This window comes from Delphinapterus leucas, chromosome X, assembly GCF_059928025.1.
Source record: "Delphinapterus leucas isolate spDelLeu-1000000601 "Yukka" chromosome X, BTC_Dleu_Yukka2, whole genome shotgun sequence".
NCBI lineage: Eukaryota > Metazoa > Chordata > Mammalia > Artiodactyla > Monodontidae > Delphinapterus > Delphinapterus leucas.
The window spans coordinates 124,225,281-124,246,670 of NC_143150.1; positions in this window are offsets into that span (position 1 = coordinate 124,225,281).

Here is a 21,390-nt window from a genome sequence, read left to right on the forward strand (position 1 = left end):
TCCTGGGTAAGTAGATAAGCCTGTGGATTGAATTCATTTTTCTTCAAATTGCTTGTGTAGCATTGTATAGCTAGAGGACTAAGAAAACAGAAGGTAAAGAAGAGGCTGGGAAGTTTCCATCTATATTCATTCAAATAACGTGAAAACTAGCTCTTCAAAAACTAAGTCGTGAAAGATTATGAGCAAAAGCTGGCTTTTTTGTTTGGATATTCCCCAGACAGAAATAACATAAGGAGCAGCAATATTTGCAGTCATCTCATCAGTGCTAAGCAACTGAAGTTTAATTTTACTTAAACTTTCTCCTGTCATGCCTACCACTGACAGGAGAAAAGCATTAAGAGCGCATCTCATCCTGCCTTGAGGCAGGTAAAGGTCTGAATCATCCAGAACAGATGTCCTTTCTCAACTACAGGAACTCAGGGAAAAGAAAACTCAGCTTACAGAGATGAGCCAGAGGTTTCAAACAGGAGTTTAACTCAATTTTTACCCGTCCTTCACTTTCACCTGACTCCCCAGTGACCCCGATTTATCAGGTTATCCACCCAATGAAGAGAGGAAACAGGAACACAAAGAGTCAAAGTGCAAAAAGCTTCCTTTTGTTAAAAGTAAAATTCCAAACTCACACAATGTTCCATGTCAAATGTATTAAAAAACAAAGTTCCATTTTATTTAGGGTAGTTCTGTACTAAGCTCTCCATTGCCAGTTTTGGTTACTGTATTTCTCTTCGATAATATGACAATGGTAATGTGACTGATCGCTTGTATAATAACATCCAATGTATAAACAGAAAAATAAACATGGTTTAATAATAATATTTAAATATATTAATATTTAATTTTTAGAGTGCTTTCCAGAATACATAGCACTTCTCCATATTTTTATTCATTTAATCTTCAGCAACCTTCTAAAGTGTATCTGACAACCCAAACTGCACAGATGAAGAAACTAAGTCTCAGGAAAGTCAAATGACTTAGTAAAAGTCACTCAGCTGGAAAATATCAGTACTCTAACCCAGGAATCAGTAAACTACCCCCTTTGGCTCAAATCCGGGCAGTCACTTGTTTACACTGCTCTTGAGCTAAAATGGTTTTAACATGATTAAATGGTTAAAACATAAAAAAGAATAATATTCCATGACACAGGAAAATTATATTGAAATCAATTTTTAGTGTCCATAAATAAAATTAATTTGGAACACAGCATGGCCATTTGTTTATGTGTTATCTGTATCTGCTTTCACGCTACACTGGCAGCGTTGAGCAGTCCTGGCAGAGACCAAATGGTCCTTGAAGCCTAAAATATTTACTATCCGGCCCATAACAGAAAAAGTTGACCAACCCTGCTATAATCCAATCTTAAACTGTAGGCTTGGATGCCTTTTTTTTCTCCCCAATTTTCTTTTCTTTTTTTAAATTTTATTGAAGTTTAGTTGATTTAGAATGTTGTGTCAATCTCTGCTATACAGCAAAGTGACTCAGTTATACATATATATATATTCTTTTTCATATTCTTTTCCATTATGGTTTATCACAGGATATTGAATATCGTTCCCTGTGCTCTATGGTAGGACCCTGTTGTTTATCCATTCTCTATATAATAGTTTGCATCTGCTAATCCCAACCTCCCAATCCTTCCCTCCCCTACTGGATGCCTTTTACTGGGTGGGAATATGGTGTAGGGGAGCAAAGATTGCCACCCCAAAGCGTCTCTCTGGCATGCGGATTCTTTCTAGCTGAAAACAATCAAGGCCCAAAAGACTCAGGAAGACCCTTGACCTTCACTCTAGCTGCCTAAAGAATGTACATAGAGGACCTGTTCCAGGGAGGGAGCCGTCACCATAGGTAACTATAGTATGTATGAACTAGGTGTGTGGACAGGGAATAGCAAAGTCTGTTAAAATACCTCTCTGCGGGCTTCCCTGGTGGCACAGTGGTTGGGGGTCCGCCTGCCGATGCGGGGGGCACGGGTTCGTGCCCCGGTCTGGGGGGATCCCACGTGCCGCGGAGCGGCTGGGCCCATCAGCCATGGCCGCTGGGCCTGTGCGTCCAGAGCCTGTGCCCCGCGGCGGGAGAGGCCACAGCGGTGAGAGGCCTGCGTACCGCAAAAAAAAAAAAAAAAAAAAACCTCTCTGGGTCCCACTGTCTCTGCAGGGCCCAGTAAATATTTACTTATCAAACATTTGCTTTTCCATCTCCATGTGCATCGCCTTCCTCCCCTTTGGTGTCCCAAACCCCTACCCCCAACATCTTCTTTTGCCTTTAGCTGAAGATGGTATTTAAGGTGAAGGTTTTGGTCATTTGGGTGAATTGCTCAGTTTTCCTCATATACATGTTATTAAGGTTTTTTTCCCCTCATATATGTTATTAAAACTTTTGTCTGATTTTCTCCTATTACTCTGACTTATGTCAATTTAATTCTTAGACCACGCAGAAGAACCTAGAAGGGCAGAGGAAAATTCCTTCCTCTCTGACAATGGAAAATAATAATAAAAAGGAAGATCATTCATTGAAACTTGGCATTGACCTTGCCACTTTGTCAAACATGCAATCAAACTCATGAGACCCTTTTGCTAACATGGCCATGAGCTTTTGAAAAGAGGAAAGCATGGGTAAACAATTATTATTGTCACTCTGTGTTCCCAAATATTATAGAAACATTTTAATTATTTAGAGCCTTAAAAAGAGAGATCAGGGCTTCCCTGGTGGCGCAGTGGTTGAGAGTCCGCCTGCCGATGCAGGGGACACGGGTTCGTGCCCCGGTCTGGGAAGATCCCACATGCTGTGGAGCAACTAGGCCCGTGAGCCATGGCCACTGAGCCTGCGCATCCGGAGCCTGTGCTCCGCAACGGGAGAGGCCACAACAGTGAGAGGCCCGCGTACTGCAAAAAAAAAAAAAGAGATCAGGGCTTCCCTGGTGGCGCAGTGGTTGAGAGTCCGCCTGCCGATGCAGGGGATACAAGTTCATGCCCCGGTCCGGGAAGATCCCACATGCCACGGGGCAGCTGGGCCCGTGAGCCATGGCCGCTGAGCCTGCGCGTCCGGAGCCTGCGCTCCGCAACGGGAGAGGCCACAACAGTGAGAGGCCTGCGTACCGAAAAAAAGAAAAAAGAGAGATCAATATAAAATCATCAATATTTCAGGAAGCATTATGGAATTTTTAATATGCAAATTTGTCTATTGCAATTGTTGAGACTTCAAGAGTGTTATTTTGTAGGGATAATTAAGTATGCACATTTCGGTAATTTAGTTTCGGAACTCTGCCCCAAGCTTAACCCTCACCCTGCCTCTTGCAGTATAAATTCAACTGGCTGCTTCTGAGCTGCCCATAGGTCTTTCACTTTGTTCTCAGAAATACTTTATTCGCCCTATCTGCCATAGCAATGACATTCATCGCATATTCAGGAAATGTGACATGAAAATGGTTGTGCAAAACAAAGTAAATACTTGTTTTTCAATACAACATGAAGTAACTTAATTCCCCCCAATCCCTGCTGCCCCAGCCTAATTGTCTTCCCTTTCAATAGCACCTCAAAGGAAAACTTCCTGGTCATTAGCATCATTCCTCATTGGGTTTGCTCTTTGGAGATACCTTGTAGTTCTCCATGATATAGGATATCTGAGCTTCTAAAGGGATAATTTTATTGCTGTAACTTTACTGAGATGTAAACAGTGCCCTTTGAAAAGCAGAAGTTTTTAATTCTAATGAAGTCCAATTTATCAATTTTTTTCTCTTATGGTTAAAGCTTTTTAAGCCCTAAGAGATCGTTACCCATCTCAGGGTTACGAAGATATTCTTCTGTACTTATTTTAGAAGCTTTGTAATTTTAGCATTTACATTTAAGTCTATGATTCATCTTGAATTAATTTTTTGCATGTGATGTAAGCATCAAAGTTCTTATTTTTTAAAGTATGTACATCTAGTTGTTCTAGTGCCAGGGATCAAAGAGGTCTTAGTATTTTTATTCCTATTATTCAGACTAAGAAAGTAAGACTTGAAAAGCCAAGCATTTTGCCCCAGTCACATGACTGCCTGGGTGACTCCAAAATCCATGCTCTCTTTCTCCCACCACAGTAATTTCCATATCAATTGTAAATGTGAGAACATCACCAAGTCCTTTCATGCTATATCCTTCCTCCTAAGCAAACAAGAATCACATACCCCCCACTGTCTCACTGATCCACTTCTCTCTCACATGTGGCATCCCCAACTCCCATCACCAAGTCTTTAAATCTGGCCATGATGATCTTTCAAAATTTATAGCATATTAAATGCAGTAGAGAGGAAGGAAGAGAGAGAGGGAGGGAGAGAGGGAGGGAGGGAGGGAGGGACGGAGGGAGGGACGGAGGGAGGGAGGAAGGAAGGAAGGAAGGAAGAAAAAAACCACTGAAGACACACTGTCAGTCAAGGAAATAAACATCTTTATGTGAGAAATGATGCTGACAGACATTAATTAGACATTAAAAATTTTCCACAGAGATCATGTTAACTCAAATAGCTGCTTGGAACAAAACACCCAAGGGCTGAGAGGATGAATAAGGAAGGGTGGAATTTTGAGGGTTTTCAGCTCTCAGGATTATATCTGCAGATGTCTGTGCTAACCCTAGTTTGAGAAGCACTCCATTAAACATGTCACGTAAGCAGATCACGCGGCACCGATGCAATCATCAACAGAAATGCAAGCATAGACCTTGAAATTGCATGGTAGCCGGGGTTGTCAGATGGTTGACTACATAACCCAGAATTTGCCTGTATTATTATATCTTTAAGACCAACTTAGAAATGAACAAAATTTAATAATTCCCGTAGAGAACTTAGGGACCCTTGAACATAGGGGCTTGGACTTGATCTGAGTGAAAGCTAATTAAGGAGGAGCAGAGGACAGAGTAATCCAAGCAGCAGAAAAGAAAGGCGGAAAGGCCTGGGAAGTGGTGGTGAGTCAGTGTACTGGTCTATCCACTCTTTCAAAGCGAGGTCTTTAGAACCTAAGGAAGTTGGGGGAAAGGGAGGGAAGCCTTCCCTTAAACTAGCAAAGCCATGTTTTGGTTCCAGCAGTGTCTTTTGAGTCTCTCCTGTCCATATGAGCTCACACAGACCAGAGAGGCCAAGGACCATGCCCTTTGTCAGTTCAATGGCGTTGTCCTGGCCAGGACTGCTTGGCCTACATTGCTTCCCACAGGCAGCTCTTGTAGGCTGTCTCACACCTGGATAAATATGGTTAATTTGTAAGGCACTATGTATATTACATTCAATATATAACATTAACATTGTTTGGGAGTCATCTGTAAATTCTTAGGGTCTTAGCTCTAAAGACTGTTCATTATTTTTGCGACCAAGTGATTCGTTTGATTATACATGCTAGTGCGTCTTCAGCAAACTTACCCATTTTAGCTGTGCTTCATAATGGACTTCTCATTTTTCATACAGTGAGAGCCACCTGAGTCAAGAATCCTAGGGCTGTAGTGAAAATGCCCCAAGGATGGAGACATAGATATTCAGGTCTCATTGAAGGAAGACAAAAACCATTTCATTGTTTAAGAGCTTTCCATTTTGGGGCTTCCCTGGTGGCACAGTGGTTAAGAATCCACCTGCCAATGTAGGGGACACAGGTTTGAGCCCTGGTTCGGGAAGATCCCACATGCCGCGGAGCAGCTAAGCCGTGCGCCACAACTACCGAGCCTGTGCTCTAGAGCCCGCATGCCACAACTACTGAAGCCCGCGCGCCTACAGCCCGTGCTCCGCAACAAGAGAAGCCACTGCAATGAGAAGCCCACGCACCACAATGAAGAGAAACCCCTGCTCGCCACAATTAGAGAGAGCCCGCATGCAGCAACGAAGACCCAATGCAGCCAAAAATAAAAATTAATTAATTTTTTTTAAAAAGGGCTTTCCATTTTCCCCTTGATTTCCCTGATCACACTCAATAATTTGGGTTAATGGGTGAGAAGGCTTGGGGCTCCTGCTAATACGCTGACCTTCTCAATCAATACATTTAGCTCCAGGCATTTGTGTAGTCAATTCTCTATGCCTACTCTTCAGCATCGTCTCCATATAAAATGTCTGGGTGTATTAAGTTAGAACCTTCCTTTCCTCATCAATATACCAACCTTATACACCAGCCTGCAAGGCATAGTTAGATGAAATGATTATTTTAACCCTAGTGGCTTGAAATTTCACCAATAATTCCCAAATCCTCTAACATTTCAAATGTCTCTCTATTCTTACAAAGCTACTACAGGAAAATAATTCTTTTAGGAAAACATGATCTGGGCTATAAACCTATTCTTAGACAAGCAAGATTTGTCATTATAGTCAAGACTGATTGACCTGTCTACACATCAAATAGACTAGTGTAGGGTAAAGGCTTACAAATTAATGACTAGCATGGAATCTCCCCTCACCTCCACCTCTTTATTTCAGTGTTTGAAATCATGAGTACTAATAGTATAGTTTATCATGATGCAAGCAGATTTTACACCCCTAAGTTCTGAACCTTAGATTTTTCTCAGTTCATCATAAGATAGAGCAGTGTGATTCACGCTGACTTTAATGGGAATTGGGCATTTTTGTTCTGGTGAAAAGTGCATGGATTTGGAAGCAGACAGTGGATATAGATCATAGCCCTATTGGTTATAGCCTGGAAAGTCTTGGATGAGCTACTTCAATTTAGAAACAATTCACTTAACCCCTTAAACTAACAAAATGTTCAAATTGAAGTATAGTTAACTTACAATGTTGTGTTGGTTTCAAGTGTACAGCAAAGTGATTCAGTTATACATATATCTATATCTATATCTATATATCTATATTCTTTTTCAGATTATTTTCCCTTATAGGTTATTACAAGATACTGAGTGTATTTCCCTGTGCTATACAGTAGGTCCTTGTTGGTTATCTATTTTATATATAGTAGTGTGTGTATGTTAATCCCAGACTCCTAATTTATCTCCTCTGTGCACACCCATCCCCTTTGGTAACCATAAGTTTGTTTTCTATGCTTGTGAGTCTATTTCTGTTTTGTAAATAAGTTCATTTGTTTCATTTTTTTTAGATTCTACATATAAGTGATATCATATGATATTTGTCTTCGTCTTCATTGAAAGATTATCATATTACTTCACTTAATATGATAATCTCTAGGTCCATGCAGGTTGCCGCAGATGGCATTATTTCACTCTTTTTTGTGGCTAGTATTCCATTATATATACACACACACACACACACACACACACATACACACACTGCATCTTCTTTATCCATTCATCGATTGACTAAACTATAATTTTAACATTTATAAAAATATTAACTGATTCTTAACACTGGATGGAATGCCTGAAGAGCATATCTTATAGAATGCTGAAGAATTTAAAGGAGAAATGTCTTTAAAATTTGCAGACTGATCTTTATTAGAACATCATGTGGAAAGAATAGTGGTGAACAAGGCACACTATTTGTTATTAACACATTTCTAATTAGGAACCAATGTGATGAACCCCACTTAGAAATACACACTGCATTTGCCCATGTTTACTAAATTCTTGTGTCTGGTTTCCCAGGTAATTCAACAAGAGGATGACAAGGTAAGATGAGAAAGTAAGAATCCTAGGGAGACTTGAGATGTTTTAGAAACCATTGAAAGGATTTGCATAAAATGTGGGAGGTTATCAGGTTCTAAAGGTAGGTGGCAATATAGTGGGAAGAGCATGGCTGGGCCCAGTCGTGGAGGAACTAGAGAGCTAGAAAGAGGGAATGAAGAAAGGAATGAAATCACAGGAAAGAGCAGATGTCCAGTTACTGGGACTGGAATAAGGCAGCAAAGCAAAGCAGAGTCTCTGTACTCTAACTAGAGACTTCATTTTTTCAGAAGATGGAGTAATGCTGCATGTACACATGGATGCCGATGATTCTGAGTTAGCTTTGGGGAGGCTATGAACAGCTAATATTTGTATGTGTTTTTCACCTCACCAACCACGTGGAGTAGGCACTGTCTGCCTATTTTATAAATGAGGACGAGGCCACGGACTTACAGAAGTTCACAGCTTTAAACGTCACTCTGACTGAGACTGCCTGTTGCCTAGCTAATATTCATTCTTCTCTCCCTTCATCAAAGAGTCCTGATATTTTTCAGGGCAGCAACTCCACTAAAAGAGTGTATTTCTCAGCTAGGTGTGGCCATATGACTGAGTTCTGGCCAATCTGAAAGCTTTTGGGCGGCACTTTCAGAAAGATTCCTTAAAAATGAATGGCCTTTATTATGTTGAGGTAAGTTCCCTCTGTGCCTACTTTCTGGAGAGTTTTTATCACAAATGGGTGTTGAATTTTTTCAAAAGCTTTTTCTGCATCTACTGAGATTATTATATGGTTTTTATCCTTCAAAGTGTTAATATGGTGTATCACATTGACTGATTTGTGTATATAGAAGAATCCTTGCATTCCTGGGGTAAACCCCACTTGATCATGGTGTATAATCCGTTTAACGTGCTGTTGGATTCTGTTTGCTAGTATTCTGTTGAGGATTTTTGCATCTATCTTCATCAGTGATATTGGCCTGTAGTTTTCTTTCTTTGTGACATCTTTTTCTGGTTTTGGTATCAGGGTGATGGTGGCCTCGTAGAATGAGTTTGGGAGTGTTCCTCCCTCTTTTATATTTTGGAAGAGTTTGAGAAGGATGGGTGTTAGCTCTTCTCTAAACGTTTGATAGAGTTCGCCTGTGAAGCCATCTGGTCCTGGGCTTTTGTTTGTTGGAAGATTTTTCATCACAGTCTCAATTTCAGTGCTTGTGATTGGTCTGTTTATATTTTCTATTTCTTCCTGGTTCAGTCTCGGAAGGTTGTGCTTTTCTAAGGGTTTGTCCATTTCTTCCAGGTTGTCCATTTTATTGGCATAGAGTTGCTTGTAGTAATCTCTCATGATCCTTTGTATTTCTGCAGTGTCAGTTGTCACTTCTCCTTTTTCATTTCTAATTCTGTTGATTTGAGTCTTCTCCTTTTTCTTGATGAGTCTGGCTAATGGTTTATCAATTTTGTTTATCTTCTCAAAGAAGCAGCTTTTAGTTTTATTGATCTTTGTGATCTTTTCCTTCATTTCTTTTTATTTCTGATCTGATTTTTTTTTTTTTTTTTTTTTCGGTACGCGGGCCTCTCACTGTTGTGGCCTCTCCCGTTGCAGAGCACAGGCTCCGGACACGCAGGTTTAGCGGCCATGGCTCACGGGCATAGCTGCTCCGTGGCATGTGGGATCTTCCCGGACCGGGTCACGAATCCGTGTCCCCTGCATTGGCAGGCGGACTCTCAACCACTGCGCCACCAGGGAAGCCCCTGATCTGATTTTTATGATTTCTTTCCTTCTGCTAACTTCGGGGTTTTTTTGTTCTTCTTTCTCTAATTGCTTTATGTGTATGGTTAGATTGTTTGAGATTTTTCTTGTTTCTTGAGGTAGGATTGTATTGCTATAAACTTCCCTCTTAGAACTGCTTTTGCTGCATCCCATAGGTTTTGGGCTGTCGTGTTTTCATTGTCATTTGTTTCTAGTTATTTTTTGATTTCCTCTTTGATTTCTTCAGTGATCTCTTGGTTATTTAGTAGCATATTGTTTAGCCTCCATGTGTTTGTATTTTTTACCGTTTTTTTCCTGTAATTGCTATCTAGTCTCATAGTGCTGTGGTCGGAAAAGATACTTGATATGATTTCAATTTTCTTAAATTTACCAAGGCTTGATTTGTGACCCAAGATATGATCTATCCTGGAGAAGGTTCCATGAGCACTTGAGAAGAAAGTGTATTCTGTTGTTTTTGGATGGAATGTCCTATAAATATCAATTAAGTCTATCTTGTTTAATGTATCATTTAAAGCTTGTGCTTCCTTATTTATTTTCATTTTGGTTGATCTGTCCATTGATAAAAGTGGGGCATTAAAGTCCCCTACTATTACTGTGTTACTATCAATTCCCCTTTTATGGCTGTTAGCATTTGCCTTATGTATTGAGGTGCTTCTATGTTGGGTGCATAAATATTTACAACTGTTATATCTTCTTCTTGGATTGATCCCTTGATCATTATGTAGTGTCCTTCTTTGTCTCCGGTAATAGTCTATCTTGTCTGATATGAGAATTGCTACTCCAGCTTTCTTGTGATTTCCATTTGCATGGAATATCTTCTTCCATCCCCTCACTTTCAGTCTGTATGCGTCCCTAGGTCTGAAGTGGGTCTCTTGTAGACAGCATATATAAGTGTCCATCAACAGATGAATGGATAAAGAAGATGTGGCACGTATATACAATGGAATATTACTCAGCCATAAAAAGAAATGAAATTGAGTTATTTGTAGTGAGGCCGATGGACCTAGAGTCTGTAATACAGAGTGAAGTAAGTCAGAAAGAGAAAAACAAATACCGTATGCTAACACATATATATGGAGTCTAAAAAAAAAAAGGTTCTGAAGAACCTAGGGGCAGGACAGGAATAAAGACACAGACGTAGAGGATGGACTTGAGGACACGGGGAGGGGGAAGGGTAAGCTGGGACGAAGTGAGAGAGTGGCATGGACATATATACACTACCAAATGTAGAATAGATAGCTAGTGGGAAGCAGCCACATAGCACAGGGAAATCAGCTCAGTGCTTTGTGACCACCTAGAGGGGTGGGATAGGGAGGGTGCGAGGGAGACGCAAGAGGGAGGGGATATGGGGATATAAGTATACGTATAGCTGATTCACTCTGTTATACAGCAGAAACTAACACAACATTGTAAAGCAATCATATACCAATAAAGATGTTAAAAAAATCAAATCAGGGGCTTCCCTGGTGGCGCAGTGGTTGGGAGTCCGCCTGCCAATGCAGGGGACGCGGGTTCGTGCCCCGCTCCGGGAGGATCCCACGTGCCGCGGATTGGCTGGGCCTGTGAGCCATGGCCGCTGAGCCTGCCCATCCTGAGCCCATGCTCCGCGGCGGGAGAGGCCGCAGCGGTGAGAGGCCCGCGTACCATAAAAAAAAAAAAAAAAAATTCAAATCAAATCACAATACATTTAAGAGCGACAACAAAAAAACTACTATGTATAAAATAAATAAGCAGCAAGGATATATTGTACAGCAGGTGGAAATACAGTCACTATTTTGTAATAACTTTAAATGGAGTTTAATCTATAAAAATACTAAATCACTATGTTGTTCACCTGAAACTAATATAATATTTTAAATCAACTACACTTCAATTAAAAGAATGATTGACATAAAAAAAAAGCAATGGGATGTGTCTCTTTTTGCCTTCCTCCCTTTACCTTCCTGTTTCCTGTAATGTGGATGTGATGGCTGCAGCTGGAGCAGGCATCTTGTGACAGTGAGGATAAAAGCCATATATGTATGAGAATGCTGAAGCAGAGAGGACTCTGATTGCCCAGTGACTTTTTTTTTTTTTTTTTTTTTTTGCGGTACGCAGGCCTCTCACTGTTGCGGCTTCTCCCATTGCGGAGCACAGGCTTTGGACGCGCAGGCTCAGCGGCCATGGCTCACGGGCCCAGCCGCTTCACGGTATGTGGGATCTTCCCGGACCGGAGCACGAACCCGTGTCCCCTGCATTAGCAGGCGGACTCTCAACCACTGCGCCACCAGGGAAGCCCTGCCCAGTGATCTTGTTAAGCCACCATACCAGCCTGGACTGCCTACCTCTGGACTTGTCAATATGAGAAGATAAACCCTGGGTACTATCTTAAATCAACTGCCTTAATTGTAACCGACAGTCACATAGCTAGGACTTCCAGAGCTAGAACTGTGAAGTATTCAAGACATCTGACTTGTTCTTTGCACTCTAGACAGTCAGCAAGGCAGGTCTTTTAAAGACAGTATTTAAACAGGGGAATAATCAAGATTTAACACCACTCAAATAGTTTCTTAAATACTTTTTGGGGAGCAATAGAAGCTACTGGTCTTATAAAAGTTCTGTGGTAGAAAATTGTTTCATATTTCAGTTCTTGGTTTGGAGGTTTAAAAACGTTCAGACTTTCTCTTCTCTGCTTGAACACTGAAATAATATCTTCTTATCTGCTTGTGAGTCTTGTCAGAATTTTGGTCAGGTGGCCTGGATTGTGTGAAACAGAAGACTACAGGCGACCAGTACGGTCTCCTCACCCAGCTGACTAACACATGACTCATAGCATTCCAGTAAAAGTGGAGCCATCCTGGCCCCCAAAACCTGACCCTGAGTCATTTCCGGCAAGCCTGACAGCCCACTGTTGCCGGGTGCATCTGTAAAGCGTTCATGCTAATCCTTTCTAGAATAAATATTGAATCATCCATGCCTGTGGTACCTGTGGTCTCTGAACTCTACTTTTAGAATGGGGTTGTGGGTATCAAGTTCGTGGGCTTGAGACCCTGCCATGATGGCAGCTTGCTTCTTTCTGTGGCCTTGTTTATTTGTCACCTTTTCTGTATCACAGGGAGGGCATTCACTTACACTATCATGGATAATAAAAAGGTTCTTGAACAGTGAACCTGAGTCACAAGGCACAAACCAATGGTCACCTCTTCCCTTCACAACAGGAAATTCTTGACCCTTCTAGATTATCTCCAACATGAATGAAGGAGGCTAATAAGAACACTCTCAATAATCTTAGGTGATGTGCTGTCTGCTTTTCTCTTTTTATTAGACTGTTTACTCCTTCCGTCATGTCTTTACAAGCCACATTCATATCTGCGTCATTAACTCTTTAACTTGATTCAACACACATCCAGGAATAATTCAGTGAGTGTTTCAATTTACAGTTTTGCAAGACTGTTTCTTCCTATATATCCATAGCCATAATTAACCATCCTTTCCTATTAATCTGTACGAATAATATTGAATACATTGTAGTTCATGGGACATAATAAGGATCATGCAAGTTTCTGCCTATTTATTTTTTTTTTGTCTCCAAGGTCTACATAAAAGGAAAGGCTTTTATTTTCTGACGTCCCCTTTAAGAATTCCGTCCTCTTTTTCTGCAGCTTTAACTCTGTATCCATTACCATCTTTGTTTCATACAATAGCTGTTCTCACAGATACTTACAATTTTTTCACAAGGTAAAATCAGAGTTTCCTGCAAGGCGTAAAGGTGAAAGATTGTATAAAGCAGGCACTTCTGGTCATGAATAAGTTAACTTGCTTCCTTGAAAATTCCAACTATCATTTGTGTACATGTTTTGAATTGCAGTTATGGAGATGGATGGAGATACCAAATTCACTGGAGAAGGAAACCAAGGGTTGGATTTAGTCTCACCAAGATTTCTGTCACAGGCTCTTAAATTTGAGCACTTCCCTCACCAGGTAGAGGGGCTACTTTAGCTTCTTAAATAATCATTTTCACCAGACAGACATAATGTACCATGAATTTTACTATTTTAATAAGCTAGTTAGTATGCACCTTGTTTTTTTCTTTTTTTTACAAGTTTAGAAAAGAAACCATTCACCACCTTACTTTTATCAAAATAATTGGATTGAAAATCAAATGAAACTTTTTGAGCCAATCAGTTATAACAATTGCTGTATGATTTATGAAATATGAGCGGGCTATTGAAAAATAAGCTCTTTGGTTGATGAACCGTATATTGTGCTGGCTGTTTCTAAAGGCTGCTGTTTTGAAAAGAAATCTATTGCTGAAAGAAGTACACTGAAATGGGGAACAAATTGTGCATTGGAAGGCACTAGAATTATGAATGTCAGTCTGCAACGGAAAACGTATAATTTAGAAACATGCTTATTGGCAGGGCAGACAAAGCATGAAGTCATAGGAAGGAAGGAAGGGGAGAGGTGGAGAGAATCATTTACAAAGAGCCTCTGAATACGATGTTCAACAACACTGAGGTTTTTCAAAAATCAATTTTACTGCTGGAGAGGATGTGGAGAAAAGGGAAGCCTCCTACACTGCTGGTGGGAATGTAAACTGGTGCAGCCACTGTGGAAAACAGCATGGAGGTTCCTCAAAGAACTGAAAATAGAACTACCATATGATCCGGCAATCCCACTCCTGGGCATATATCCAGACAAAACTCTAATTCAAAGACACACATTCACCCCTATGTTCATAGCAGCACTATTTACAATAGCCAAGACATGGAAACAACCTAAATGTCCATCGACAGATGAATGGATAAAGAAGATGTGGTACATATATACCATGGAATATTACTCAGCCATAAAAAAGAATGAGGTAATGCCATTTGCAGCAACAAGGATGGACCTAGAGATGATCATACTAAGTGAAGTACGTCAGACAGAGAAAGACAGATATCATATGATATCACTTATACGTGGAATCTAAAATACAACACAAATGTACATATCTATGAAACAGAAAGACTCACAGACACGGAGAACAGACTTGTAGTTGCCACAGCAGAGGGGGAGTACGGAGAGGGAAGGATTGGGAGTTTGGGATTAGCAGATGCAAACTATTATATAGAGAATGGATGAACAACAAGGTTCTACTGTACAGCACAGGGAACTATATTCAATATCCTGTAATAAACCATAATGGAAAAGAAAAGAAAATTAAAAGTATGTCCACAAATTCTTTGAAACTTCTCTTCAAAAGGTGGAGACTAATTCCCCTCCCCTTGAGTATAGGCTAAACTTAGTGGCTCACTTCTCAATAACAGAATATGGCAGAAGTGACCTTGTGTGACTTCTGAGACTAGATGGTGTCAGCATGGTGGCTTCCTCCTTCCTCTCACTCTCATGGCTTAGCTGCCAAGCCATCAGGACACTCAAGCAGTCCTATGGAGAGTCCAGTGGTGAGGACCTGAGGCCTCCTGCCCACCACCTTGTGAGTACACCATCTTGGAAGTGGATCTACCAGCCCCAGTTCAGCCTTCAGATGACGGCAACCCCATGAGAAACCCTGAGACAGAACCACCTGGATTCCTGACCCCTAGAAACTGTGAGCTAATAAATGTTTATTATTTCGAGCCACAACATTTCTGGGTAATTTGTTACAAGGCAATAGCTAACTAAGGCAATCCCTCAGAGTGTCATTATTTGGGACGAGTCACCATATTTCAGGGTCTGGGGAGTTGTCGCCTCTCATCCTCTTATCCAACAGCAAAATAAGGCTTCACACAAGAAAAGGCACTGAAGAGACCTCCCTGAACTCCTGGTATTGGTGGGTGTCACCTATGACTCTTTACTTCTTCTTTGCTGAGTTGAAAGGGTTTTTGCTGAAGCAATTTTCCACTTGGGGGAGGAACACCACTCACCTAGTGTGTATTCTAGTGGCAGAAAGTCCTTTAGGAAATTCATAAATCCTGCAACAATCCTGTGATGTAGGTACTAGTTGTCTGACCTCAAAGTCAAGGGAGTTGAAATGTTATGCTTTAGGGATGTACACAAATTTGGGGGAATAGTAGAAAGTCTTGCAGGTTTTCCTCATAAATATCTAATGACTTCTGCATTGTAGAAAAGACAAAGCAAGGCATTAAGAAGGGAACAGATAGAAGGCACTGAGCGCAGGGAGAAAGGTACTCTCCTGGCTCTCGAATGAGACCCTCTCAAGGATTACTTCATGAAAGGCTGTTTGAAGGCCTAATCAACTTGATATGGTCCTCAACACCCAATTCCCTTGAGGCCTTGGAAACCCAGCCAGCTTGTGCCTAAACAATGGGCCTCCACATGACTACTTTCCTTTGAACTTCTGCCTCCTTTGAAGGAAGCAGCCGAGGGTCTTTCAGGGCTTAAGGGGCTGATCCCTATGTTCTCAAAGACACTGCGAGCTGGGGAATGGAAAGGGCTGTTTGGAACTTTATGTTGTGTCACGGATTTGACAATCACCAACTGGGGAAGTTACATGACAGGGTTGAACCTGATATGGGATATAACAGACACCCCATACCTGCTGGTCTGTTCTTAGTACTACAGCAAAGGGCATTTACTGCTCTGGCCAGGCTTCAAAAAGCAAAGCACCAGTGGTCTGAAGCCAAAGAGATCCTTGTCGCTCCCTTAGTCTTGGTTCTGCTACTAACAGGGTGTGTCGTTCACTTTCAATGTCGGTCTCTTTATCTGCAAATGTAGGTAAAATGTTTGCTCAGATCTTTTCTGGCTCCAACAACTTATGATTCCACGATTCCTCTAGAAAGTTGTAAGAGGCCCTAATCCATGAAGTGAACTGACCCACATTGTTTTCCTTGGGTATTTCCACAAGTTAAGCGTTCTCCTTGGTAAACAGCTACAGTTTTTCTCGATTAGCATTGGGTTTGTGAATACAAACTCTTCAGCTGTGAAAGATGGAATACACTTGGTTTGCCTTTGCTCTGCCTGGAAACAACCAGAGAAAATGATGGAAGGCTGTTTATAAATCATTCCCTTTTGGTTAATGTTGTGGAAGATCTTGGAGTTATTTTACTTTACTTATTTGGGTAGTGCATATGTTATTTCTTTTTTTTTAACTGAAGTATAGTTGATTTACAATGTTTTAGTGTCATTTAAAAAATATATACAAGTACTTATTTGAGGAAAATGTGACAATTCTGAGCAGGGCATTTCTCAAATAATTCCTCTTTGAAAACAGACTGAGCAGTAACAAAGAGTACTGGAAAAAGGAATATTTTATTTGTGTCTCATTATTAATTTAATGAGGAGTGAATACAGGTACAGGGACTATTTTACTTTTTAATTTCTCCTCTGGTGTGTTTCCTCAAAGTGACAAAAAATAAAAGACCATTTACAGTGAGCAAATATGGCTTTTCCCCACAAATTCCTAATGTACGTCTTAATTTTAGTTTAACATAGTCATACTAAAAATGACAGACACAATGAGCTAGGCTTCTGTGGTGATTTAAAATGCACAATGCATGCAGCAACACGGATGGACCTAGAGATTATCATACTAAGTGAAGTAAGCCAGAGAGAGAAAGACAAATACCATATGATATCACTTATATGTGGAATCCAAAAAAAAAGTAAGATACAAATGAACTTACTAACAAAACAGAAAGAGACACACAGACATAGAAAACAAACTTATGGTTACCAAAGGGGAAGGGGTGTGGGATAAATTAGGAGGATGGAGTTAACATATATACACTACTATATATAAAATAGGTAACAAGGACCTACTGTATAGCACAGGGAACTATACTCAGTATTTTGTAGTAATCTATAAGGGAAAAGAATCTGAAAAAGAATATATATATTTATACATATATATGTGTGTGTGTGTGTGTGTATATATATATATATATATATATATATGTATAACTGAATCACCGTACTACACACCTGAAACTAACACAACATTGTAGCGATAAATCAACTGAACTTCAATTAAAAATAAATGCACAATGCATATGATCCAGCAATCCCACTCCTGGGCATATATCTGGAAAAGACGAAAACTTTAATTCTAAAAGATACATGCGCCCCAATGTTCACAGCAGCACTATTTACAATAGCCGAGACATGAAAGCAACCTAAATGTCCATCAACAGAAGAATGGACAAAGAAGATGTAGTATATATATACAATACTACTCAGCCATGAAAAAGAATGAAATAATGGAAAAGAACCTGAAAAAGGATATATATATTTATACATATAGATATAAAACTGAATCACTTTGCTGTACACCTGTATTTTAAATTAACTAATCGACTATACTTCAACAAAAAAAGAATCTCACTCCTCCTTAGAACTTTAACATGGGGTAGCAGAAAGGGTCAATTTTTAAATCCTTGGTTCTACTGTTTACTATCTATGTGAACTTGGGCAAATCCCTTCCCACTGTGACTGTGAATTTCTTCATCAGTAAAATGGAAAATACTTAGAATTTGTGTAAGGATACCTGAAAATGGATGTAAAGCACATGCTAAGAGTTCAATAAATGACATTGCTAAAAATTATTTTTAAAATGCACAATGCTTTCCAACAGAATTTTCTGCAACGATAGAAATGTTCTGTATCTGTGCCATCCAATACAGTAGTCCCTCACCGTGTGAAATGTAGCTAGTGTGCCCAAAGAACTGACCTTCCATTTAGTTTTAATTAGTACACATTTACATTTAGATAGCTCCACATGGCAAGGGACCGCTGGACTGCATAGTGCTGGTCTGAAGCCCTGATACGTCATTGCTACTTTGACATGTTTCTCACTTACAGTTTTGAAAGCATATACTCTAGTCAGACTGACTAGGTCCGGATCCCTGCTTTCCCCTTTACTAGCTGTGTGACACTGGCCAAGACACTTAACCTTTCTGAGCAACATAACAGTAACCGCTGCACCTGCAAGGGGGGTGGAGTGGGTGGATGGGTGGATGAGCCTAGCTCATTCCTGTTCATTCCTACATCTTGATTGTGTGAAAGGTCATATGATGTCACAGGGGAGAGCAGGGCACCTGGTCGCTAAGGTTATCACCCCAGAAGTTCTGTGATTGTTTCTGTTTAATCTCTGCTCCCTGGGGCTATGGGTGATCCCTTGCAATGGAGGCAGCAGGAAGGAGGGAGTCTCAGCTCTTTGACCCAAGGGGGCTGGAGTAGCAGCTGTCCTCCAAGGGCAGGGCTGGCAGCCCACCACCAGGAACAGTTCAAGGCATTGGACCTTTTGAAGCCAGGGCTGGCTCATCAATCCATGCTCCCAGGCTCTTGCACTTCTACCTTCTGAGTGTGCCTGGCTTGGGTTAGGATAACAAGGCATTACCAAGATAAATAAGGCCTACACTCTTGTCCACCCCTCAGTTACAGCATCTCATTTAATCCTCGCGTCATGATTTTCACCCCCAGTTGGTCGATGTCGAATCTCAAGTTCACCGAGGTTGAACTGCCAAAGTCTCACTGTTACCAACAGGCTGGGATCAAGCCAGGATCTTCCTAGCTCTGTGTACTTCCCCAGCCCTCAAGCGCACATTCAGATGCCGATTTCTGCCCCCAGCCCAGAGTCTATTTGCACTTTTTGTCAGCACTCTGGTGGATCCTCCTTTTTTGATTCGACTTGCAGATCATGCTTTGAGAAACATGACCAAAACTCCCCTCTTTCTGAAAAGAACTCCATAGTGGAGTTCCCTAAAATCAGAGGTTCTCAGCTAGAGGTGACTTTGCCCCTAGGGGACATGTGGCAATGTGTGGAGACATTTCTGGTTGTCACAAGTTGGGGGGAGGCTGCTCCTGGCATCCGGTGGGTAGAGGCCAGGGACGCTGCTAAACATCCTCCAGGGCACAGGACAGTTCCTCTTCGCCACCCCACCACACCCCAGGAATTATCCAGCCCAAGTTGTCAATAGTTGTGGGGTTGAGAAAGTTTGCCTTAAATAAAGCAAAGCTGGGACCTCCAATATCCCTGGGAAAGGAATCCACAGCCTAAAATGCAAAATGAAAAAAATAACAAATTTCACTCTTGATTCGGCTTCAAGCAGTCCAGGTTCCAGTGATTTAGAGAAATTTAAGGCAATAATTCTCAACTTTCTCAGACCTGGTGGGCCTTTTTTGTAACATATATTTTGTAACTGTACCTTTTCTATCCTGAAATGAAATTCAGAGATAATAAAGCTAATTATACAAATAATTTAAAAATATCAATATAATGTTATGATTATAATGTATCAGGGAGAAATAAAAAGATAATCTATAATGAAATAAAATGCATTTTGATTTGTATAAAAGCTGCACTAGTAGATAAAGTCCTCAGATGCCTGTGCCTATTAGTAGGATCACCAAAAATGCAACTGCTATACGTGCCCATAGATACAGGTGTGCATGACAGAAGACGGGTGGTGTCACGATTTTCCAGAACAGCAAACGGCTTGTGCTAAAGTTCCATCTCAAAGAAAACACAATCTTCCGATTTACGCGGTAATTTACTTCCAGAAAAACTCAACGTTCATTAAAACTGGCCTAAAAACGCTTTTTGTTTATTTGTAAAATGACGTAATGTCTGTCTTCAGATAATCCTGAGCGGGTTTTCACACACATGAATGTGTCCTTCCAGTAGGACCCGGGAGGATCCTTCGTCGTCCTGGGCTTTATGAGCAGCAAATGATGCCTGAAATCCCCAACTGTGGCTCATCAGTGTCTAAGGCAACTTCCCCTACCTCCCTACCGGTGGGAACACCAAAAACACACAGCGAAATTTCCCAAATTCCCCTTAGGGGTGTACCTTCTCTGCAAAACCACTAATTTAAGGGATTTTAGAGAGTCGTTCTAATTATAAACCATTTTTGCCTTATATGCTGATTTTAATACTTAACCTCATCTCTGAGCCCTGCCTTTCCTCCCTCAAGGATGAATCCCCATGTATATGGAAAGCTGAATAGAGTTTGTACCTTAAAAATCACCCAAATGTACCCTCAACGCTGGTCATCTCTGCCATGAAAGATCAGGATGGTGAATCTTTGCAACACCCCACTCTGTTGGGATGAAAGTGGTCCTTTTTTTCTCTCTGTACTAAATCTAATGATTTCGGCACAGAATCATATCATTTAATGGACAGAAAGCCATGCTGGAAAATATTATTTTGGTAGCTGCTATGAGAACTGATGAACCATGCCAACTTTTAAGTAGTCTGGATGTTTCTCAGTATTCACAATGGCTCAAATTATGGGAATCTTCCTGTTTGGCTTACTGTCTCCACCTTCATCCTTACTGCGCAAAGCCCTCGGGATCTCCAATGGTGGGCTCCACACCCTGCCTTCCTGGGGGCCGGGGGCAGCACAGAGATCTCCACCATATGCCATATGCCTGTGACCTGGTCGCCCAGTGACTGAAACACTCATAACCAGCAGGCTTTTTCAGAGAAAGGAGGAGCTGGCTTCCACAGATGCCAGTTTCTCTTCTCCCTCACACTTTTGGCCACTCATATTTATCAATATCTTTCCAATCTTTCAGGCAGAAAGAGTAATGTCTGGCTGCTTTGCGATGCTGATAAATGTTTATGACGTTTATCAACTGCCATGGTATAAATACCCCAAGTTGTCCGATATCAAAGCACAAAGTACGGATCACTGAACGTGGAGTTGGGAGAGATGCCCAGTAGCACACCATTGTATGGTATTTCCACTAGATATAACAGACATAAGTAACATCAAGAACATAGGTAATGGTAACATTTTGAAATGATTTTAGATTTGCAGAAAAGTTGCACAGATAGTACAGAGAGGTCCCACGTATTTTTCACCCAGCTTCCCCTAATATAACATCTTCTACAGTTAAAATAACATAGTCCACTTATCAAAACTAAGACATTACCGTTGGTACCAACACATATCCTTTGGTGACAGGAAGGTGATGTGTTATGCCTAGCACAAAGACAAATGTGCACGTTGCCTAGCGCATGTAATATACACCATACCTTGTGATGAGACACCGTGACTCACTGTGCTGAGCTTTATTTCCCTGAAAAAAATTAAAAAAGGAAGAGTTTGGTCAGAATCTGACTTTGCCTG